At 35.1% G+C, this 25946-nt stretch overlaps 1 protein-coding gene and 1 long non-coding RNA gene across 3 annotated transcripts in view; one reads left to right on the forward strand and one right to left on the reverse strand.

Annotated features, from left to right (window-relative positions):
* The window catches only part of LOC127861441 (tyrosine-protein kinase SYK-like), a 135841-nt gene that overhangs the window by 78753 nt on the left and 31142 nt on the right, over positions 1–25946 (forward strand). The gene's annotated exons all lie outside the window — the stretch shown is intronic.
* The window catches only part of LOC127861463 (uncharacterized), a 77547-nt gene that overhangs the window by 34451 nt on the left and 17150 nt on the right, over positions 1–25946 (reverse strand). The gene's annotated exons all lie outside the window — the stretch shown is intronic.

Here is a 25946-nt window from a genome sequence, read left to right on the forward strand (position 1 = left end):
CAGGAACTAACATAGTTGTGCTTGATTTGTCTATTATGGAAATCGTCCCAAGGTTGAGTATTCTGGCCAGTCTGTTCAATGCTTGTACATTTAAGAGCTCTGCCAGACATTCTAGAACTGTCATTTGAGATGCTGCTTTTATTATGCTCCCCAAAAAATTTGGGGGGGGGGAGCATATAGTCGCTTCGTCTGTCCGTCAGTCCGTGTGTCCGTCCGTGCACAATTTTTGTCCGGGCTATTTCTCAGCAACTAATGACCGGAATTCAATGAAACTTTATGGGAAGCTTCACTACCAAGAGGAGATGTGCATATTATCAGCGGTTCTGGTCGGATGATTTTTCACAGAGTTATGGCCCTTTGAATTTTCCATTAACTGTACATATAGTGCATATCTTGTCCGGGCTCTTTCTCAGCAATTAATGACCGGAATACAATTAAACTTTATGGGAAGCTTCACTACCAAGAGGAGATGTGCATATTATCAGCCTGTTCTCGTCGGATGATTTTTCACAGAGTTATGGCCCTTTGAAATTTTCCATTGTACATATAGTTAAATTCTTGTCCGAGCTATTTCTCAGCAACTTATTACGGGAATTCAATGAAACTTTATGGGAAGCTTCACTACCAAGTAGAGATGTGCATATTATCAGCCTGTTCTCGTCGGAAGATTTTTCACAGAGTTATGGCCCTTTGAAATTTTCCATTGTTCATATAGTGCAATTCTTGTCTGAGCTATTTCTCAGCAACTTATTACAGGAATTCAATGAAACTTTATGGGAAGCTTCACTACCAAGAGATGTGCATATTATCAGCCTGTTCTCGTCGGATGATTTTTCACAGAGTTATGGCCCTTTGAAATTTTCCATTGTACATATAGTGCAATTCTTGTCTGACTTATTTCTCAGCAACTTATTACGGGAATTCAATAAAACTTTATGGGAAGCTTCACTACCAAGAGGAGATGTGCATATTATCAGCCGGTTATGGTCGGATGATTTTTCACAGAGTTATGGCCCTTTGAAATTTTCTATAAACTGTACATATAGTGAAATTCTTGTCCGGGCTATTTCTCCCCAACTTCTGACTGGAATACAATGAAGCTTTATGGGAAGCTTCACTACCTTGAGGAGATGCGCATGTTATTAGTGGGTTCTGGTTAGATGATTTATTTAGAGAGTTATGGCCCTTTGAAATTGTAAACCAGCCATCGTATTATTTTGTCCAAAGTTATGCCCCTCAAGACGTTTTCTTTTATCTGAATATATAGTGCAATATGGAGACAAAAAAAACTTTTGATGGCATCACCCATCTCCGACGGTTTCTTGTTCACAAGTTTGCTGTTTAGACATCAAAGCAGATATAAATATAACCTTGCATCAGTCCAGGCAATGCGCTGTTTAATAACTTAAATTTCTGTGAAGCATCATTTTCTGTTTTCAAAAGCTTTCGTCTTATGAAGTATTTATACAATCAAAGTAATACATTCTTTTCACTATTTATGTATGCATGTTTATTTTTAAATATTCCATCGCCAAGACTTCGGCCGGACCTTTGTGTTTTGCATGACAATGTTTGGCCTCATTGTTTCAGCCGTCAGACAAAGTTACGAGGCCCATGGTTATTCCAGCACCTCAAGTATGTGTTCATTATCTGCCTTGATGTTGTCAACCCAACCTCACTGCTTGTTACCCAAGAATATGTTACTCAAATAGCCACCTGTTATTAGCAGTCACAGTTGTTATATTTAAAATCATTGCTTATGTCTCAAAAAAAATTGTTAGAGGAAAACCTTAAGTAGGGTGTATGGCTTCAAAATGACAACTTTTAATATTTGTAATATTATATAATAATATAATAAAAAGCATTATTATATTCCTTTTTTTTACAACGATAATGAACTGACATACTACAAATTATAAATAAGACTTTGTTTGATGAAATATTGGTTGAATCATTTGTAAAAATTTGTCTATTTGAGTCTTTTTTGACATATTGTGATCATTTTAATGCCCAAACTGTATATGGAAGGTCATGCATATTTTCTTTTGTCCATCAGATTCTAATCTTGCACTACTCCACATTAAGGTTTAGTGTGTTTTTTTTTCCGACATAAGTGGATTTTTCACACTAAAGCGAAATCCTACAGACACATTTCTAGTTGTCAAATAAAGCTGTCAATTTAATTAGAAATGTTAGGTTAATAAAGGGGGAAATACATTATACAGTTTTTGGCCTCTAATTAGCCATACAAATACTAATGGGGATTTTCTTGTTATACAAACCATGCAAATGGAAAAAGGCATCTTTTAATTGTTGGTAATATAAACAACATAATTCTTGTTCAACTTTGCTTATCTGAAATTCAAGGCTTTTCTTTTTCTTACCATTTCAGGAAAAAGTATGTGGTTTGATTAAATTTTCTTTTTTGGCAAAAATCTTATCATTTAATCAAATATAAATGCTTATAAAAAATGGATTATTTACAGTTATTTAATTTGAGTGGTCAGCAAGCGTATTAAGAAAAAAAGTGCAAGCATTAAAAAGTTGATATACGAATTCATTACACCTTAGTAAGTTACACAACAGCACTAAACTGACATTCACATGCTAAGCAGTTATACAAGGTTCATGAGTTAAAGATAAACTTATAAGGTTAACGAGTTAAAAAGAAACGTACCGATAGCTGCATAGTTGTCGTTTACATAATGTTGTTTTATGCACAAATAATATGGTAGTCAGCATCATGTCTTCGCAAATAAATTAATAGAGCAAAAAATTGACTGGGATGTCACAGATAAGTATGTGTAGCAATCTCAAAAAATGTCCAAGTACATGTTCTACCCAGGAGACAGACTTAAGAGTGTTTGTCATCAGCTTTGGATTGAGAAACGAAATTATGATGATCAATGAAACTATGATTAGTTTGCAGTACAACTTGGCAGTGAGCATAACAAGTGCTTTAGTTATACTTCCAGTGGTTCATATCAGCTTAATGTACATAGATCTTGACTGCATTCAACTCTATATTAATAGACTAAAACACCATTAAACTGTAAATCTTATGATAAAGTAGACTATCGATATCATTACAGAATATTTGGTACGATGAATAGGATTATTTTAACAAATAAACAAAGTGATCTGATGCTATGTTAGTGCATAGAAATCTGGATCACTTGTAACTACCCAAATTGTATGATATTTAGAATTTTAGCTCAAAAAGTGTGAAAAACTGCTTTATTTTATTATTATTTATTGACCTTAATTTTAGTAGCCGATTTGAGATTTAAGTAGGTATTGGCCTTTTTGGCTACGGCTAATATAGATTCAACTTGCAGTATTGTATCTTGTTGTATCTGAGTTAACCCATGAGCATTACTCAACACATTGAAATGGCGTCGAGATTGAATTTTGAATATAATAACATTTAACTTATATATTAGTTTAGAAGGGCGACAGTGCATTTGCAAATATTATTTATACAAAATCTGTTTTAATTGTGCTAAAATAAATCGTATTTCCAGATTTATTTGTTCTATAATTATGTTTACACTTTAATAAATTAGCCACATTTTCATTATAAAAACTCTACACATATTGCACATATTTGCTTTGAGGTACCTAATTTTTATTGTATTCTACTTTGTCATTCTATGCAAATGGAAATGCTTTACACGTAACGCATGCCTGTTCATTAAATATATTTTATCACCTGCTCAAACATCTTTATAATTCAGATATTTCTTATGGACTTCGTGTATGATAAGTGTTCTATTCTAAAGGTTTTATATCGTTGATATGTTACTGTTTTCTGATGGATGTTCATCATTGTGTGTTAGATGGATCTGCTGATGTGACTTGTTGTTGCAGCCCAAGCCTAAGAAGCCCCCTCCCCCTGTCCAGCCTGCTGTGTCTAAACCAGGGCCTCCCAAGCTGCCAGATAGAGGGCCAGTGATATCTGCTGAGCAAGCCAAACCAGAACCGGGGAAAGGTGAAACATAGTACATATTGTTATTTATTGCAAAATAACCTGCTCTTTGATACGAACCTTAATAAATATAATGTTATCACAATTTATTTATCAATTTTGAAGTATCTATGAGAAACAAAAAACCCTTCTGCATTTCCCAAGTTTAGTTAAATAAAGTGTATATTTTTAACATTCCCCGAAAATTTGGGTGGTAGGGGACTGTACCATACTTTAAAAATTGCGCGGCAGAGGCCGACGCGTATCCCCACGCCGCATGTTTGACCCAGGGGGCGCCCCAGGGTTGGTAATGGGGCCATACATAGTTGAGATTGACCGTATTGTCATAAGAGATGTTCAGTTTCAATTTGAAGTAAATCTGTGTAGAAATAAGGAATTAATAGTAAAAGGCATCATTGGGTGGGCGTGGTCTATGTAGGCGGGGGCGCCCCAGGGTTGGTAATGGGGCCATACATAGTTGAGATTGACCATATTGTCATAAGAGATGTTCAGTATCAATTTGAAGTAAATCGGTGTAGAAATGAAGAAGTTAATGTAAAATAACATAAAAAAATGAGTGAAAATCTCTGACCTGGCCTCACCCCAACCCCCATAACTTTTGAGCCAGGGGTCAGATCAAAATTCCAAATAGTGCAGGGTCACACATAGGCTCATAGCTACCATGTGTGTAAGTTTCAAGGTTCTAGTGCTTATAGTGTAGGAGGAGATAGTGGCCAGGACGGACGGACGGACAGACAGACAGATGGCGGAGATAACCACAATTTCCCCACGCTTTTCAAAAAGCGTGGGGATAATAATTAGGTTGCTTACTATAAAATGGAAAGATGTTTTAACTATAATAAACACGCTTACAAATTAAAAATGTATTATTCCAGAGTTTTTGCCAGTTATATTTTATAGAATATCATACTTTAATATTATTTTATTGCATTTTCTTTTATTCATGCATTCATACAAATATACACATGATTCATAGTGCATAGAGTAGATATAATACAAATTGATGTTATCGAATGTATAGAAAAAAGCAAAAGGTTTGGGTCATAAGTTTTAAAAAACATAAGATGACGACCCTTCCCAGTATTTCCGATTCGGTAAATAGGGACATTCAAAGTGCATAAAGTGAGTGTAATATTGACAATTCAGTAAGTAAATAAGTAGACTTTAGCAGACGACAAAAACATTTGGGTAAATGTGTAAACAAAGAGTTAGTGTCATTCACTGTTTTACACTCAAAATGGTTTAGAGAAAAAATGTAGACTAAGTTTTAAAAGAATGTTATAATATAACACTTAACTGAACTAATATATATATATATATATATATATATATATAAATATAACGGATTTCCGCGGTGTCTCTAACATAGTGTGAGGGAAGTTTAGAATCCTTATCAGATCTTGCCCTAATACAACTATGGTTTCATGTTTGTAAATAAGTGTTTATGTGTGTAACATTGTCCATTCTGTGTATGTAAAAATTGTTCCCACGTCGAGATGTGTTGCGGTGTAAGCGCGAGATATATAACTGTGAATGAACCATCCTTTTTGGGGGGGGGGGGGATGGGGATTTCATAGTATGTATGCCTCGTTCTGCACCGTAGCTAGGCGCACACGCCGAAGTCTCAAATGGGAATATGTATGTCTGTTTGTATGTCTGTTATCTGGTTGTTCACACACCTTCCTCCCTATATATATATACAAAAGAACAAAAGAAGTGAAAAAAAAAACAAATACAAAAATAAATAATTAATTAATAAATTAACTGCTCCACAACAAAGAATACCAAATAACAATAAATTGTTCCACACATCCCGACTCTACGAACTACAATATAGCACAAAATCTGCAGCGAAAAATCTTGAACTCTGTTGAATAAGATGAACAAGCGAACAACATTGAAAATGTGTTTACAGTCAAATATTTTAATGAACCTGTTTGAAGTCTTGATATATCGTTGAACTTCCAAAAATAACACATTGTTTTGGTTATCAGTTAGTTCTGGGATACCGTATAATAGTTTGTTTGCATTAAGAGTGTGGTATGGACGAGTGTTGGTAAATAGCACGATACGTTGCTCGGAGAAAAGAAGACATTTGAAGAACAAATGATCCACGTCTTCGACAGGACTATTACAAGCGCATTTTGGATGGTCACATAGGTGGTTTAAGTGTAAATCGTAGTTTAAGTAGCTACAGTGGTTTCTTAGCCGAGCATGTAGAATTTGTTGCTTACGTTCGCCAACAAGAAAATACGAAGGAACTATAGAAGGATTGCACTTCCTCTTTACTGCACTTTTAAAACTAGAAAGCGTTGGTAAAGACCTTGTATCTATGTCAAGTTCGTTCCATAAGAGACGAAGGAGTAGTTGAATTTGAGTAAATCGCAGTCTACGAGCGATTGTTGCATAGTCGCCACGATTACGTAACATGTAAGGAATGTTATCTATTGTGGCTGGGAAAATATCGTTTAAATTTTGTGGTAAGGCACCTTTATTGTGCTTATAAACGAAAACAAGTTTTTGAATTTTCCGTCTGTCATCGAGAGAAACCCAAACAATTTCTTTTAAAAGTAGAGTAATTTAAAATGATCTTGTTAGTCCTGTTACAATACGAGCTGCATCCAAATGAATTTTGTCTAACAGTTCTTTTTTGTATTTTGCGCAGTTGTCCCAGACAATGGACGCATACTCTAACAAAGGTCTAAGATATGAGACATATATCCAATCATCACACTAGGATATATATACTGCAGATCTGCTATGTCGGGATCTGCTATTCCAAGATGTCCAGTATATTGCAAGTCAGCCATGGACCCCAGTTTTTATGCCCTGTGATCGAATGATCGGGGGTATATTGTTTTTGGCCTGTCTGTCTGTGTGTCTGTCACTTAACTTTAACCTTGGTAATAACTTTTGCAATATTGAAGATAGCAACTTGATATTTGGCATGCATGTGTATCTCATGGAGCTGCACATTTTGAGTGGTGAAAGGTCAAAGTCATCCTTCAAGGTCAAAGGTCAAATATATGGCTTCAAAGCGACGCAAAAGGGGGCATTGTGTTTCTGACACAAGATAGCAACTTGATATTTGGCATGCATGTGTATCTCATGGAGCTGCACATTTTGAGTCGTGAAAGGTCAAGGTCATCTTTCTAGGTCAATTATATGGCTTCAAAGCGACACAAAAGGGGGCAGTGTTTTTCTGACAAACATATCTCTTGTTTTTCATGTGCTTTAATTTTCTCTTTAATCGGACTGATCTAAAACCAGTTTGGTCCAGATTTTCAGGACTTGTGTAGTGGGTGAGACAAATACCATCTTGCCAAAAATAAAATAATATTAGTTTTACTTCATTGCGCGTGTTGCCGTTGACAACATTCTCTATTGATTGCTTTTAATGATGCCATCTGTCGGTCTGTTGACCCACAAACTTCTTAATAGCTGAACTGCAATGTATTTTGGGTAAGTTGTGGACAATTTCATACAAAAGCGCATTTAATTACGTTTGTGATATTTGATGAATGGATATAAATCTTTGAAAATAGTATGGTTAGAGTTGTAATTATTCATGGCAAATATGTAAGCAGTCTATTGATTATGACTGAAGTGTTTAGTTCTCATGATCATGTTTGGTCTAGAGGCCAGCGGGGCTTATGTCATGGTCCTGTGTCCGTCGTGCGTGCGTGCGTCCGTCCGTCCGTCTGTGTGTTAACTTTTTCTTTAAACATCTTCTTCTCCTAAACTACTGGTCCAATTCTGATGAAATTTCTCAGGAATGTTCCTGGGGTGAACCTCTTCCAAATTTATTCAAATTATGCTCCTGGGGTCAAATTTGACCCTGTCCTGGGGGGTCAAAAATTGAAAAATTGCTTATATAAGGCCTATTTTGTGAAAACTTTAAAAATCTTCTCGTCCATAACCATTGGGCCTAGGGCTACCAAATTTGGTATGTAGTGACATCTTATAGTCCTCTACCAAGTCTCTTCAAATTATGCCCCTGGGGTCAAATTTGACCCTGCCAAGGGGGTCAAAAAATTGAAAATTTGCTTATATAAGGCCTATTTTGTGAAAACTTTAAAAATCTTCTTGTCCATAACCATTGGGGTAGGGCTACCAAATATGGTATGTACTGACATCTTATAGTCCTCTACCAAGTTTCTTCAAATTTGACCCTGCCCCGGGTGGTCAAAAAATTGAAAATGTTCTTATATAAGGCCTATTTTGTGAAAACTTTAGAAATCTTCTTGTCGATAACCATATGGCCTAGGGCTACCAAATTTGGTATGTAGTGACATCTTATAGTCCTCTACCAAGTTTCTTCAAATTATGCCTCTGTGGTCAAATTTGACCCTGCCCTGGGGGTCAAAAAGTTGAAAATTTGCTTATATAAGGCCTATTTTGTGAAAACTTAAAAAAATCTTGTCCATACCATTGGGCCTAGGGCTACCAAATTTAGTATGTAGTGACATCTTATAGTCCTTGACCAAGTTTCTTCAAATTATGCGCCTGGGGTCAAATTTGACCCTGCCACGGGGGTCAAAAAGTTGAAAATTTGCTTATATAAGGCAAACTTTAAAAATCTTCTTGTCCATAACTGTATGGCATAGGGCTACTTAATTTGGTATGTAATGACATCTAATAGTCCTCTACCAAGTTTGTTGAAATTAAGCCCCTGGGGTCAAATTTGACCGTTCCCCAGGGGTCACAAAATGGAACATGTGCTTATATTGGGCCCATTTTGTGCAAACTTTAAAAATCCTCTTGTCCATAACTATTGGGACCTATTTCTACCAAATTCGGTATGTAGTGACATGATCCAGGCCCTCACACTACTTTGGGGGAAGGGGTCCGCAGCCCATAGGAGGGGGAATTAATTTTATTTTTTTTGTAAATGGGGGATTTTTTATATAAAAAACAACAAGTTTTACAACTGTGTTTAACTGTTATAAACATATATTTCTATATATGGGACTATCTATAGGACAAAAGAGTGGACTTTAACTCAATCTATATAATAGTAATCTAATTTAAATGTGGGTCAGTAGGTTGGCTTTTTTTCTCTTACTACAACACTTAATTGAATATTTAACTCAACGAGAATGTCATAATTTTCAGGAATAAGCAGTGTGAAATGCATGAAAACATAGTACTAACTTTCAGATATAGTTCTTAACGAGAAGATGTTTGATCCAGATTGTCTTTATCTGTAAATTATTGTACAAATAAATATTCTTTGAAAACTAAAGACTGCATATTGAATAAAGCATTTATTGACTAGAATAAATGTAAATGAAACAAAACATTAACAAAAATAACAGTTCTGAACGATTCAGACGCTCTCCGCAGTTGCGTAAATTTCGGACATAAAATTCGGACGCGGATTTTGTAACAGAAAAAGCTTTTGTCTTTATCTGTAAATTACTATACAAATAAATATTCTTTGAAAACTAAAGACTGCATTTTGAATAAAGCATTTATTGATTAGAATAAATGTAAATGAAACAAAACATTAACAAAAATAACAGTCCTGAACGATTCAGACGCTTTCCGCATTTTCGTAAATTTCGACATTAAATTCGGATGCGGATTTCATAACAGAAAAAAACTTTTGTGTCGGCTGTTAAAAACAGGGTCGGTTGGGTAACCGGAAACAAGACTTCTTTTTTGTTAGCCTATATTGGACAAAGCGATATAACGGACCGTGATATATTGGAGACAATTTGCAACTATAAATCAGCGATTTTTTTGATTTTTTAAAAACATTTTCTGAGGGGGAAAAAATCAGATTTTGGGGGAATAAAATATACTTTTCAGGTGGGGGACTGCAGCCGAAATTCGGCGGCAGATTTGATAGAATGAGGGCCCTGAGTCATCTAATAGGTCTCTACTTAGTTTGTTCAAACTATGCCCCTGGGGACAAAATTGACCCTGCACCGGGGGTCACAAAAATGAACATATGCTTAAATAAGGCCTATTTTGTGCAAACTTAAAAAATATTCTTGTTCATAATTATAGAGCCTAGGGCTACTAAATTTGGTATGTAGTAATATCTAATAGTCCTCTACCAAATTTGTTCATGACTCGCAGATGACCCCCTATTGATTTTCAGGTCACTAGGTCAAAGGTCACGGTGACCCGAAATAGTAAAATGGTTTCCGGATGATAACTCAAAAACGCATGATCATGAAACTTCATAGGTACATTGATCATGACTCGCAGATGACCCCTATTGATTTTCAGGTCACTAGGTCACAGGTCAAGGTCACGGTGACCCAAATTGTAAAATGGTTTCCGGATGTTAACTCAAGAACGCTTATGCCTAGGATCATGAAACTTCATAGGTATATTGATCATGACTCGCAGATGAACTCTATTGATTTTTAGGTCACTAGATCAAAGATCAAGGTCATGGTGACCTGAAATAGTAAAATGGTTTCTGGATGATAACTCAAGAATGCTTATGCCTAGGATCATGAAACTTCATAGGTACATTGATCATGACTCGCAGATGACCTTTGTTGATTTTCAGGTCACTAGGTCAAAGGTCAAGGTGACTCAACTTAGAAAAATGGTTTCCGGATGATAACTCAAGAAGGCTTACACCTAGGATAATGAAACTTCATAGGTACATTTATCATGACTCGCAGATGACCCATATTGATTTTCAGGTCACTTGGTCAAAGGTCAAGTTCACGGTGACTTTACACAGTAAAATGGTTTCCGGATGATAACTCAAGAAAGCTAATATGCCTAGGATCATGAAACTTCATAGGTTAATTGATCATGACTCGCAGATGACCCCTATTTATTTTTAGGTCACTTGGTCAAAGGTCAAAGTCACAGTGCCAAATAACGTATTCACACAATGGCTGCCACTACAACTGACAGCCCATTTGGGGGCATGCATGTTTAACAAACAGCCCTTGTTATATTTTGAGACGATTCTTTACAAAGAAAGATGCTACTATTGTATTTGTTATTAATGTGTGAAAGGCTCTTAAGAAGGAACCAGAGATTATTAACCATTTACCAAACACTAACAGGATTTTACAGGTTTGTAGCTGACGACTTTATAAATAATTGTGATAAAAGGAGAAATTGCTCAAGATGAGCAATTTTTCCTTTTATCACAATTATTTCTTCCCTGATCATTTCCTTCAGATTCCATTACAATTTTATTGGCGTCTGCAACCTCTTTCAAATTGGGAATGTCAAAAATGTGTCGTTTGGTAAAGGGTTAAGGCATTTTGATTCATATGGGTCTTGTGAATCTGTTTCAAATCAAATGGGTAGATTTGATCTTCAGCATCTAAAAATATGTGAAATAGAAAGAACGACAATATCTTTTGGAGAGATAAATGTACCTACGTTATAAGCAAAGGACCTGTGCAACAATTCCCAGGCTTTTTAGTCTGTTTAGTTAACACGGCAGTTACTTTTTCCATATATAAAAATGCTCACCCTTCCAACTTTGAGCGCTCAGTGGGCCAAGGGATAGAAAGAGAAAGTCACATGCTTGAGTACATTTCAACCCATGCGAATTGCACGTTTTTTGTTCGCATAAAAAAACAGTGGAGCGATACAGGGCCATCATGGCCCTCTTGTCTTGTAGTGTCTGATAAAAAAAATCAATTTTTTGCTCTTTTATGATGAGCTTTTGTTATCGCCTTTTGTCCGTTGTGCATTGTGCTGCGTCTACATTCGCCTTGTTAAATCTCTAGGGGCCACATTTATTGTGCGATCTTCATGAAGTTTTGTCAGAATATTTGTCCTAATGATATCTTGGACAAGTTTGAAAATGTTTCGGGTTCTTAAAAAACATTGCCACCAGGGGGCTGGGTATTTTTCCTTATTTGGCTATGTATGGGCCATGTATTACAGTAATTGTTGCTTCAGACTTAAAAAGTACATGATCAATAGAAGTGTTGCTTGAAACTTGACAATTGCATAATCAATAGGCATGTTGCTTGAGATATGAAAAGTATCTGTTCAATATACTTGTTGCTTGAAATTTGAAAATTGCACGTGCAATAGACTTGTTGCTTGGGACTTGAACAGTGCATGTTCAATAGACTTGTTGCTTGAGACTTGAAAAGTGCATGTTCAATAGACTTGTTGCTTGAGACTTGAAAAATGCATGTGCAAAAGACATGTTGCTTGAGACTTGAAAAGTGCATGTTTAATAGACATGTTGCCTGAGACTTGAAAAGTGCATGTTTAATAGAATTGTTGCTTGAGACTTTAAACAATCATGCTCAATAGACCTGTTGCTTGAGACTTGACAAGTGCATGATCAATAAACTTGATGCTCGAGACTCGAACAGTGTAGCTTCAATTTCTTTGCAGAGTTCGGAAAGGCTTTCGACTCAATAGACCATTCGTTTATGTTCCCTTGCTTAAAAAATATGAATTTCGGTGAAAGTCTAATTAAATGGGTTAAACTATTATATAACGATATTAACAGTATACTTATCAACAATGGTTTTTTTCAAACAGTTTTAACAGCAAACGAGGATTGAGACAAGGATGTCCACTTTCATCCTCGCTATTTATTATATGCATCGAGTATCTATCACAATATATATCCAATCAAATAAATATATATAGGGAATATCACTGGAACCTGACGAAGAAAATAAACAGTCCCTATTTGCTGACGATGCAACTTATTTTTTAAATGACAGTAGTGACTCATTCAATAATCTTATCGAATCGCTAACCCTTTTTGGAAGGACATCAGGTCTTAAATTAAACAAAAGTAAATGCACTGTGCTTCGAGGAGGTAAATTTAAACAAAGTAATATTCTTCTTAAAAAAAATGAAATTCAATCGGACATCAAATGAAGCAACAACATTAGGAATAACCTTTACAAACAATGAACATGAAACAGTTCTAAAAACATATTGCCTAAACTACAATAACATAAATATTGTTTGAAATCACGGTAGCATCGTAAACGTTCACTAATCGGAAAAAACACCGTGTTGAAAACGTTTGCACTCCCCAAAATTATTTATACACTAACAGTTCTCCCAAACCCATCAAATGATATCATTGAAGATATAAAATCAGAAATATTTAATTTCATATGGGACGGTAAACCTGACAAAATTAAGCGAACTCAATTCAATCAGTAGAATTTGGAGGTATCAAACTAACCGATATAGATTCATTATTGAATGCAATCAAATGCAGTTGGGTCAAAAGATATTTAGATAATACCAACACGAGTAAATGGAAATTATTCTACCAGAAATTCTTTAAAAATATGGTGACTCCTTACTTTTTGAATGTAATATCGACAATCTTAGATGAAATTTCAACCCAAAACATATTTCTATCGAATTTTCTATCGGCATGGTGTAAAGTTACTCATAATTTAGAAACCAAAATAAACAGTAAAGTCATTATATGGAATAATAGAGACATAACTTCTAACAATAAAACGTTTTTCTATAAACATTGGTTTGAAGGAAACATAACATATGTAGATCAATTGTACGACTACAGAATAAACGACTTCTATTCTTTTGGTAACTTCTGCTACATATTTGGATTACCTTCAAGTAATTTCCTGATGTACTACACATTGATCAAAAGTATTCCCATACATATTTAAGCTGTTACCAATACAAATAACACACCATGCACTCAAAAAACATGTGTAGAAAATATAATTGCAAAAAATTTTTTTTTACACACTTCAAATTAAAAACCCAACCGAAAGCTCTAAAGCTCAAACTTAATGGCAAAACCTTCTTGGAGAAAAATAATTGAATCTGAAACCAATATTTGTCATGCCATACAAATCAACTACTGATAGCACACTACGAAATTTTCAATATAAACATATCCAGAGAATAATAGCTACGAATAAATATCTTTTCAAATGCAACCTATCCAACCTGCAACAAATCTATGTGATATGTGTAGTGAACATATTGAAACAATAGAACACATTTTCTGGGAGTGTAAAAACATTCAATCTCTATGCAATCAATCGACAACCTTTCTAGAGAAACAATAATTAAATGTTGAACTATTTCTCTTAGACATCAGTTTAGGAGTAAATACCTTCAAAATTCAAGATATTAATAATGCTGTGAATTACATAATTATATTAATGAAATATGTTATATTCCGCATGAAAAACAGAAAACAAATACCCACAATGAACTGTTTTATCAATTATTTAAAAGTGAAGATTCAAATTGAAAAAGAAATAGACCTAAACAATGATACACTTTATATTTTTGAACAAAAATGGAAACGCATTAAACTTTCATAAACAAGTCCAGTATGCTTTCTACCCTCTTTATGCAACCCATCCTTATTCATAACTATCCTGTTCCTTTTTAATTTTTTTTAACTCCTACATGTTTCACAAACAACCAAAGAAAAATAATACATATTAACCTTTTTTAAACCAAAAGAAAACCACAAGGTCAAAAAGATATATTAGCATATCTTTTATAACATGTTTTGAACATTATTGCTGCTACATGGTTTCACTTGGTTGTGTGATTATATACATGTATACATTGTATGTGTTATATTGAATAAAAAAAGTGCATGATCAATAGACGTGTTGTTTGAGACTTGAAAAGTGCATGTTCAATAGACTTGTTGCTTAAGACTTGAAAGGTGCACTTTCAATAGACTTGTTGATTGAGACTTATTAAAAATGATTGATAAACTTATTGCTCAAGACTTGAAAAGGGAATGTTCAATAGACATGTTGCTTGATACCTGAATAGTGCATGTTCAATAGACTTGTTGCTTGAGACTTAAGTGCATAAAACATGTTGCTCGAGTCTTAAAAAGTGCACGATCAATAGACCTATTGCTTGAGACTTGACAAGTGCATGACCAATAAACGTGTCGCTTGAGACTTAAAATGTGAATGTTCATAGATTGGTCGCTTGAGACCTGAAAAGTGCATGATCAATATACGTGTTGCTTGAGACTTGACAAGTGCATTTTCAATAGACTTGTTGCGTGAAACTTGAATATTGCAAGTGCAAAAGACTTGTTGCTTGAGACTTAAAAAGTGCATGTTCAATAGACATGTTGCTTGTGACTTGAAAAGTGCATAATCGATAAACTTATTGCTCGAGACTTTAAAAGTGAATTTCAATAGACTTGTTGCTTGAAACCTGAAAAGTGCATGTTAAATAGACTTGCTGCTTGAGACTAGAAAAGTGTATGTTCAACAGACTTGTTGCTTGAGACTTGAAACTTACATGTGCATAAGACATGTTGCTTGATGCTTAAAAAGTGCATGATCAAAAGACGTGTTGCCTCAGACTTGAAAAGTGCATGTTCAATAGACTTGTTGCTTAAGACTTGAAAGATGCATGTTCAATAGAGTTGTTGCTTGAGACTTGAAAAGTGTATGTTCAACAGACTTGTTGCTTGAGACTTGAAACCTGCATGTGCAAAAGACATGTTGCTCGAGACTTAAAAAGTGCATGATCAATAGACGTGTTGCTTGAACCTTTAAAACTGCATGTTCAATATACTTGTTGCTTGAGACTTGAAAAGTGCACGTTCAATAGACTTGTTTCTTGAGACTTGAAAAGTTCATGTTCAACAGACTTGTTGCTTGAAATTTGAAAGTGCATGTTCAGTAAACTTGTTGCTTGAGACTTAAAAAGTTCATGTTTAATAGATTTGTAGCTTGAGACTTCAAAAGTGCATGGGCTTGCTTAAGACTTGAACAGTTCAAGTGCAATAAAATAGTTACATGTGCAATAGACTTGTTGCTTTAGAATGTAAAAAGCATGTGCAATAATAAAAACCACATTAGACATCAACAATACACGTGCAATTAAATAGTTGATATGAGTAATACATTAGTTGAAATAGACTTGGTAAGCCCTGCTTTTCTAAACCACATATGAACATCCTGACCAAGACATGTTTTTGTAAATGTTGTTAAAGCTCTGCACAATGCAAACATGTATGTATCAAACGACACTTTGTGAAATAATGGCTTAATAATACAACAGTTGATTGCAATATAGTAGAGTAGGATGTAGTTTGTTTAGATCAAATCCATAATTCATTTTTTATTGCTAAGTGTAATTTTGCCTTGGATTATGTTATTTACTTAACTTAAAGTGTTTTTTCTAATGACTGAAATGTTATATAACTAACACAAAATGAATCATATTGCTAAAATAGATTGAGCAGAAATATTAGATGAATTAACACTTATTCAGTGATTAGGGCACACTATTTTACATATAATTCTTCAATTGGATAACAGTAAAATTTGTTGTGCTGCAAAATTATTAAATAAATACTTTGGTCATGTTATATGTCATAATTCAGCGCTTCCGTTAGCTTTTAAAAGTTGGAAGTCCTGACTTCCAAGCCTAAAATTTTGGACGTCCCAGACATAAATTTTGAAGTCCCACTTTTATTTTAGAATTTTAATTTACGTACATGTTCCAACTCTATCCATTACTCGATAATCCAGTATTATTACGATTTCTATTTTCAAAACCAAAATACGGACAATATTGACGTCCGCTACCGTGTGCTATTTTACGCAAGTTGACTTGTGGGATGGGGGAATTCCCATTGAACATGTGTTAATCACGTGACACGATTTGAGAGCATAGAGCACTGTTCATACGTAGTAAATATGACAAATCAACGACTGAATTTAAAATGTAACATGTAAATTATGATCGACGACAAATACTTTATCCGAAAACGACTGTCCGAAAAAGAATGTAGTGTTTTGTACATGAAATAATATGAGCATATCTTTTGACTGCAGAAAATGAAAACCAATTACTCATTAAATACGTCATCAATATATAATTTCGTTAACATATTGCTTTACAATATGCGTTTGCACTGCTTTACTTTGCAAATCGACACTTAAAATATTTCAAGATGGCGGACATTTGACTTTTAAGATTTTTGAAAACTAGCGAAGATATTTTGTCAATTGCAGTCCATGTCCGTACTATCTGCTAACAAATCGGAAATAAATAAAATACCGGGAAAAATCGGTACCAACAAACATTTCCGAAACTCCGAATTAGTTCTCAAATGATCGCGCACGCGAACGAATTTTCGTGAATTGATAATTTGTCGGTTTATTTCCTAACTGTCTTTTCAGATTTTTGCTATCTCTAGAGCCGAGATTTCATCGCATAGGCGATCAGGGATGGTTAATTTTGCAGACTTCTTATTTTCAAATAAGTATAATCAAACGTCTTCTCCGAAAAATTAAAGATTTTAATATTCACAGAAAGTTACGAAAATTATAGCAACAAATAAACATTTCTTTTGTATTTCGTGTACAGATGAAAATCATGCTAAAATTAGACTTCATGTACGTCACATCATTCTTCCTCGGGGGAAAGCGTGGACTCAAATATTTGATTGCTGACTAAAAACTTCGTATTGCAGAGGTCGCCAATATTATTGCATACAGCAGCTTACAGCTTCACGTGGGGTCGGCGTGTATTTGGCTGCCTGAGCGCTGATTGGCTGATGCGCTTACCAAGAAGACTTTGATTGACAGCTGGATAAATCAATATTGGCCACTCGCTGATAAATTCATTGAAAACAGTAGCTCTTGGGCGGATTAAAAGGCCTGAATAACCCGATTTACCGTTGACATTTGTACGTGTTGTGTATGAGAAAATAGCGGATTATCGGACTTCCAAGGGACTTCCACCATTTGCATAATGGACGTACGACTGCCGTTATCGGGCGTAATTTACGCCCGGACGCCCACTAACGGAAGCGCTGTGATTTCATGACAGTTTTAAGTTAAAAACCTGAAACGCACCTAATTTAAATTTTGAGTATTGAATTAAATAGAGGAATTCAATCAGTTACTATACAAGGAACAGCCACTGCATTACGAGTAAAGTTTAAACCAAATTATCTAAGCTCAATTGCATTGAAAGCGTAAAGCTTTTCATGAGCGGGGCTCAGCGAGGCGTGTAACGCATTGTTATGCCCCCCTTCGAAGAAGAGGGGGTATATTGCTTTGCACATGTCGGTCGGTCTGTCGGTCTGTCAACCAGGTGGTTTCCAGATGATAACTCAAGAACGCTTGGGCCTAGGATCATGAAACTTCATAGGTACATTGATCATGACTCGCAGATGACCCCTATTGATTTTGAGGCCACCAGGTCAAAGGTCAAGGTCACGGTGACCCAAAATAGTAAAATGGTTTCCGGACAATAACTCAAGAACGCTTAGGCCTAGGATCAAGAAACTTGATAGGTAGATTAATCATGACTCGCAGATGACCCCTATTGATTTTCAGGTCACTTAAGTCAAAGGTCAAGGTCACAGTGACCCGAAATAGTAAAATGGTTTCCGGATGATAACTCAAGAACGCTTATGCCTAGGATCATGAAACTTCGTAGGTAGATTGATAATGGCTGGCAGATGACCCCTATTGATTTTTAGGTCACTAGGTCAAAGGTAAAGGTCACGGTGACCCGAAATAGTAAAATGGTTTCCGGATGATAACTCAAGAACGCTTATGCCTAGGATCATGAAACTTGATAGGTAGATTGATCATGACTCGCAGATGACCCCTATTGATTTTCAGGTCACTATATCAAAGGTCAAGGTCACGGTGACCTGAAATGGTAAAATGGTTTCCGGATGATAACTCAAGAACGCTAATGGCTACGATCATGCAACTTCATAGTTACATTGATCATGACTCGCAGATGACCCCTATTGATTTTAAGGTTACTAGGTCAAGGTCATGGTGACCCGAAATAGTAAAATGGTTTCCGGATGATAACTCAAGAACGCTTATGCCTAGGATCTTGAAACTTCATATGTACATTGATCATGACTCGCAGATGACCCCTATTGATTTTCAGGTCACTAGGTCAAAGGTCAAGGTCACGGTGACCCGAAAAAGTATAATGGTTTCAGGATGATAAATCAAAAACGATGTGGCTAGGATCATGAAACTTCATAGGTACATTGATCATAACTGGCAGATGACCCCTATTGATTTTCAGGTCACTAGGTCAAAGGTCAAGGTCACAGTGACAAAAACATATTCACACAATGGCTGTCACTACAACGAAGAGCCCATATGGGGGCATGCATGTTTTACAAACAGCCCTTGTTAAGATTATTTTACGTTGTGCTTCAGGAGCGACTGCTGGGTTTGACAGTCCGCGCGTGGCTTTGAAAGGTCTGGCTGTGGATCCGGAAGATTTTGAGGTGATTTATAGCCCCGTGCCAAAAACGTTGGCCGACTTTGAGCTGCGAAGGGATAAGATTGATTTGCTAGACGCATTAGGTAGGGATTTGGGTCCATATTTGCGTTGAGTGAAAACTGTAGATGTTTCCTGAATTTAAAAAACTTAAATAAGTTATTGGCTTTTGCAAGTGCTAATATTGTTTGATAAATATATTGTTAATTATTATCTAGTGTTAATATATTAATAATATATACGTATATTATATAATTATATACAATATTGATCGTATATTATCTGTATATAGTTTAATAATATATAATATTATTTAATATTATATTATATAATTTAATATTATATATATTCTATTCCATTACATAATACTATTTTATAATATGTTATGATTGCCAAGAATGCGTCTACATTTATTAAGCTGAAACCAATCAATTATTTAACTAAAAAGGCTTAAACGCTTAAGAATTAAACATGAAACAATTCTTGTAAAGGCTCTTGTCGAGAGAGGAAACCTCTTGGAGATATTCAATAAATTGAGTTAAACATTACAATTTTAAGTGTTCTTATTTTAAATTCAATTAGAAAGGTATAAAGTTGTAATTCACTTAAACCTTTCCTGAACGTTTAGATAACTAAGTTATACTTTGTAATCCCAACACCATGTTACGTAAACTTCCTAAGTTTAACTTGAAATATTTTAACTTAGGTACACAATTTTTACATGTGCATTTTTTAAACAACTTTTAATTAGTTCAAACATATTTATTTCTTTTGGCAAACACAGTGTACATCAAGTAATTTACAAAACAATCAGTATAAGAAAAGGATTGAAACGAAAGAAATAAATCTTATATAGTTTCTCTCCTTGCAGTAATAGTTACGCAATATATGGGTGTATTAAAAGACTAGTTAGCAGTGGATATGCCAGAAATAAGAGCTATACGCGATAAATCTGAAAAATAAAAAGTGTTGAAAGAGAAATATGGGGATGAAGGACTGTTTATGCAAGAGATCGTACATGAGGTTGCAGCAATTTGTGACTGGGTCAGTATCAGATTGTTATGAAAAGCGCCTGGATTCTTTAATATATTGTTGTACACATTTAAATATTTTGGAGTTTTCCTTTTCGTCGAGGTGCGAACATCCAAAGAGTAGTGTATCGAGTTCCACATCACTAGTTATACCGGTTATGATGTTAATAAGTTCAGTGCGAATGTGGTTATATTTCGGACATAAGAAAAAAAAGTGGTTAGTAGTTTCAATAGCACCACAAGAGCAAAGAGGCGACGAGATAATGTTTTTCGCAAAAAGGTGATCATTTAGCGCACTTGATTTGGTTCTTAACCGCGTGTGAGTTAGTTGGAGATAGCGTTTACCTACATAATAATACGCCGGAGTTTTAACTAAGGTTCTGTTTAACTTGGATTTAAAGATGTTTAGCGATTCACTATTTTTAACCTCGTCTGGTAATGTGTTCCACTTTCGTATTACTGCGGGAACGAATGAATTATAATAAAGGGTTGATCTACATTCGGTAGTGCGTAAATCATTTGCATTTCGAAGATTATACCTCGCAATAGATCCTACCTGTTGGGGTACCAGATCGGATAAGTATTGAGGACTTAGAGAGTTTTGCATTTTGTAAAATAATATGAGTTTATGTTTATCGCGTCGATCTTGCAGCGGTTCCCAGTTAATTTCGTGTTGCAAATCATTTAGGGACACTAATTTGGTTGCTCCACAGGCAATTCGCGCTGCTTCGTTTTGAATTTTGTCCAGTTCATATTTTTCTTCTTGTGTGCAATTATCCCAGATAACATCTGAATATTCGATAAGTGGGCGAATAAAGGACGTATAAATGATTTCTAAAGATTTTCGGTCAAGCTTAAATTTTAGTTTGCGCATAATATTAATTCTACCCCATGCTTTATCAGTTATATATTTAAGATGTATGTGTCATTTACAATCCTTCGACAGGAAGACTCCTAGATGCTTGTGGGAACTAACACCAGGTATTTGTGTAGCGAGCATTGTGAAGTTGTATTGATTAGGTTGTTGCTTTCTGGAGAATGTTAGTGATTCTGATTTAGATGGATTAAATAGAACATGCCATTTTAAAGCCCAGTTAGAAATTTTATTGATATCATTTTGTAATATTGCATTTGAATGGTTGGGCTCGTCTATAATAATGTACAGGGATGTGTCGTCAGCGAATAGACGGATGCTACTTTGGATATCATTTACAATATCGTTTATGAAGATTAGAAATAGGAGGGGCCCAAGTATAGAGCCCTGGGGAACCCCGGCCTCTAGTAAAGCCCAATTAGAGACGGCGCCTGGAATGACTACTCGTTGGCGTCTACCATTAAGATAATTTTGAATCCAAGATAGCAGCTTACCGCGGATGCCATAGGCATTGAGTTTAAGTAATAGACCCTGGTGCCATACTTTGTCAAAGGCTTTGCTTATGTCAAAGAAGACAGCTTTGACCTCTAATCCATTGTCAAGGGCTTTGCAAAACGTATATATAAGTGAGTTGGTTGGTGGTTGAGTCCCCCGGCAGAAAACCGGACTGGAATGGGGTAAGAATTTTGTTACTTACAAGATGATTGTACACATGTTTAAATATTATTTTGTCAAAGACTTTTTCCATCGTGTTAAGTAGAGAAATTGGACGGTAGTTACTCACTTCTTTAGGATCACCTTTTTTAAGTACTGCAGTGACATTAGCTTCTTTCCAACAGCTTGGCATTATACATTTGTTAAGTGAGAAGTTAAAAAAATCACATAAAGGAGTGGATAATTTAGCTCGACATTCCTTTAAAATATGGTTACTTATGCCGTCAGGTCCTGATGCTTTGTCAACAGAAAGAGACTTAAGGATGTCATGGACATCAGAAGGTGAAATAATAAAAGTTTCTAAAGAGTTAGTAATTGGAGCATAAGTGAGCTCTGGTGTACCTACGTTATCAATGTTAATAATTGATTGACTTTGAAAGAATGTATTTAAAATGTTCGCCTTTTCAAAACAATCAGTCACGGTGGAGTTGTCCAATGGATTAATAATATGAGAGTTCATGTTATTATTAGGTTTATTGATAAAGGACTTAAGTATTTTCCACCAGTTCTTAGGTGTGTCATTATTTTCTTTAAGTTTATCGCTTAGACTGTCGTAGTACTGATTTTTCGCTTGGCGAATAAAAAAAAATTGTCTGGTTTCTGATTGTTCGAAACTTGGACCAATGATAATCACTTTTTTTAGTTTTTGCAATACGGTAAGCCCGTTTGCGTTTTCTAATCATTCGACGTATATGTGTATTTAGCCATGGAGCATTACGCGGTTTGATTTTTATAACCCTGTTTGGGATACAAAGTTTGGCATTACGAATAATAGTGTCGGTGATATTAGTACAATATGTGTCAGTATCCAAACTTGAAATTGTATTCCAATTAAGTGAAGAAAACGTTTCACGTAGCAAATCGTAGTTACCATCCTCATAGCTCCATATATGACGCTCGTATACGTTCGCATTTGGCTTTTTATATTTAAAAAGACCATATATAGGACAATGATAGCGTTGTTGTTGATCAAGAAAGGGATCACCAACACCTGACAATACCAAGCTGCTGGGGTTTGTTAATAGCAATAGGTCAAGAATTGACGAGGATCTTTCCGTAAAATGCGTAGGTTCATTGATAACTTGAACAAGATTGTATTCAAGGCACCAGGAGTCAAGCTTTCTTACTAGTATTGGTTGACTATTATTCATATTGAAGTCACCGGTTATAATGATGTCAGATATACCAGTTTCGATTGCCAAACCAATCGAGTCGTCAATTAAGCTGGTATATGATGCATCCGCGTTTGGTGGTCTATAAAATATTCAAAATAAAACACGCTTCATACTCAGCAAGTGGAGCTCAATCCAAATGCACTCTAACGTAATCGGTTCGAGGTCAACTCTGCGTTTATAATGGATACAATCTTTAACATAAAGCATAACCCCACCATGGCTATCATGTATTCGATCTTTGCGTTCGGGACATTGGTAAGAAGGGATAAGGAGTTCATCAGTTTCGATAGAGTTGTTAAGCCACGTCTCAGAAAAGGATAATATATCGAAATTTGAAAGTTCTGCTGTAAGAATTTCTATTTTGTTCCGTATACTCTGGACATTGTATTGCAAGAAGGAAAGGTTATTGGGCATTGCTAATAAGCAGTTTAGTGAATTGTACTCCGTTATATTGGAATCAAGAGAGCTAATCGATACAGGGCCTGGGTTCAATTCGATATCCCCAGAAAGCAACATGATAGCATAAATCCATGTAAATAAGACGACTGTAATTAAGACGAAAATAGATCTAATTACGAACAGTGAGTTAGAAACGTAACGTTTACCAACTATGGCGCGTGTATATGGCCATCGGATACACCGGCAAAGTTGAGATTGGCCTTTGATGTTTCGTAGAGACGACTCTAGAGCAATTTCATTTGTATGTATAGACATAAGAACTAGCACATTTAACGATGCAAAGAACAATCCGACTGACTTTTAATTAGTGACTACAATATATTTTTATAAAAAATACTTTATTAGTTTATACTAATTAAGCACTTAGAGTATTTTGTGTTGACATTGAATACTATGCTTGAGGAAAGAATTAAAGGCAAGTGATAAGATTATTTATTCTATATCCAATAAATTCATCCAATAGGCATTCTTCATATGTACCACGTGACCGTCCAATATATTCCGGTATTGGATCCAAAAAGTCTGTATTTTTTCCATATTGGACAGTTGAGTACAAGTGCACTAAGCAATTGTTTATTAACGATAAAAGCCGTTACCGAGAAAAAGTATCTGAATGTTCTATAATCGATTCACACGAGCGCTTGTCTTGAAAATAACATAGATGCAATTAAAGCATTTTAAAATCAAAATTAAAATTAAAATGAAACAAAGAGCTGAAGAAAGGGATATAGAATAAAAAGCTTATTAGACGTTTAAACTATACAATACGTGATATATTTGGACTCGCACACAGTTTGAAGTCAAATTGGACTCGCCAAATGGCTCGTCCAATATGACGTCAAACTGTGTGCTCGTCCAAATATATCTCTGTATTGTACAGTGAAACGTCTAATAATTGGATAAACAGTATTTGAGCCGCACTCTGGAAACACGAGGTTTAATTCATGTGGGTTAAGTTTTTATCTCAGACGAGCCAGGTTAATCAGGGATGACACTTTTCGTTTGTGTTTTTATGTTTTGTTTTAAGGAAGTCTCCACTAAGCACAAATCCAGTTTTTATGGAGAAAAATTCTTACCTGATTAGCCTGTGCAGACTTCACAGGCTTTAATGGGGCAACACTTTTCTAACATGCACATCACATTAAGAATGCAACCATACCTGTGTTCACGTTAGGTGAGGGCCACTTTGGGCGTGTGTGTAAGGGGACGTGCAAACTGCGTAATGGCAAGACAATTCCGGTTGCTGTGAAGACATTGAAACAAGAGGACGGGACGCCACATATTGAGGTCAGTGTGTCAGTTTAAATTAAGGCATGTTTTCGGGAAAATTTGGGGTTGAAATTCGGCTCCATTTTGCTCCTTTTTATATCTCGAATTTAACTATAATGTAACAAAGGGTAAGAATAATTCTAGTCTAATTTCAAGACTTATGACCATTAAACACCATACATCAGGTTTTCAATGTTTATTTTATTAAAACAATTGTCACAAGACACTACCACCCACCATCCATACCCAAGTCTAATAATCAGGACTTTTAACTTTGTTGAAAACATGGTTAAACTCGTGACAAATCAAGTTTATTATAATATATACTTTTGGCTTGGGGAAAAATGGAGCCAAATTTCAACCCAAAATTTTCCCGAAAACATGCCTTTATTTAATCTGCCAGCGGAAAATGTCAGGAGTGTCAAAATCTGATAAAATTTTCAATGTAATGAGTTCTTGGTCAATTTCGAAAGTTTGTAGCTATAGTTTATTTGATGTTTTTGTTTAATTGTGTTTGTTGTCACACTTTTCTGGATCCTGCGGTAACTTTAAACATTCTTAATTTTTTTTCATCAAACTTGGAACATGGATAGATGTCAATATGGACATTATGCACGTCATTTCATTTTGTTCCTACGTAAAAAATTCTGGTTGCTATGGCAACAAATAGACTAGAAATACTATTGAAATGGTGGTTTTCTGGATCCTGCGATGACTTTGAAAGTTCTTAATATTTTTTCATGAAACTTGAAACATGGATAGATGGCAATATTGGCATTATGCACGTCATTTCATTTTGTTCCTACGTCAAAAATTCTAGTTGCTATGGCAACAAATATATATATATATATATATATATATATATATATATATATATATATATATGTATATATATATATATATAAATCTGAAAATGGTGGAATTTCTGACAATGGTGGAGCCGGTAGGGGACTTATATTGCTTGACAATAGTCTTGTTCATTATTTATTTTTGATTTGTAGCCTGAATTGTTGAAGGAAGCCCGAATCATGATGCCCCTGAGTCACAAAAACATTGTTCGTATGATTGGTGAGTGATTTAAGATGCAAAATAATATACATGATTTTAATGGAATAAATTTTCTTTAATTAAAATGTTAATGTAAATATTTGTTCTGTGTGTTCCCATATTATTTGTGTAATTTTTATGCAAGTAATATATATGTATAATAAATA

Source organism: Dreissena polymorpha, chromosome 16, assembly GCF_020536995.1.
Source record: "Dreissena polymorpha isolate Duluth1 chromosome 16, UMN_Dpol_1.0, whole genome shotgun sequence".
Taxonomy (NCBI): Eukaryota; Metazoa; Mollusca; class Bivalvia; order Myida; family Dreissenidae; genus Dreissena; species Dreissena polymorpha.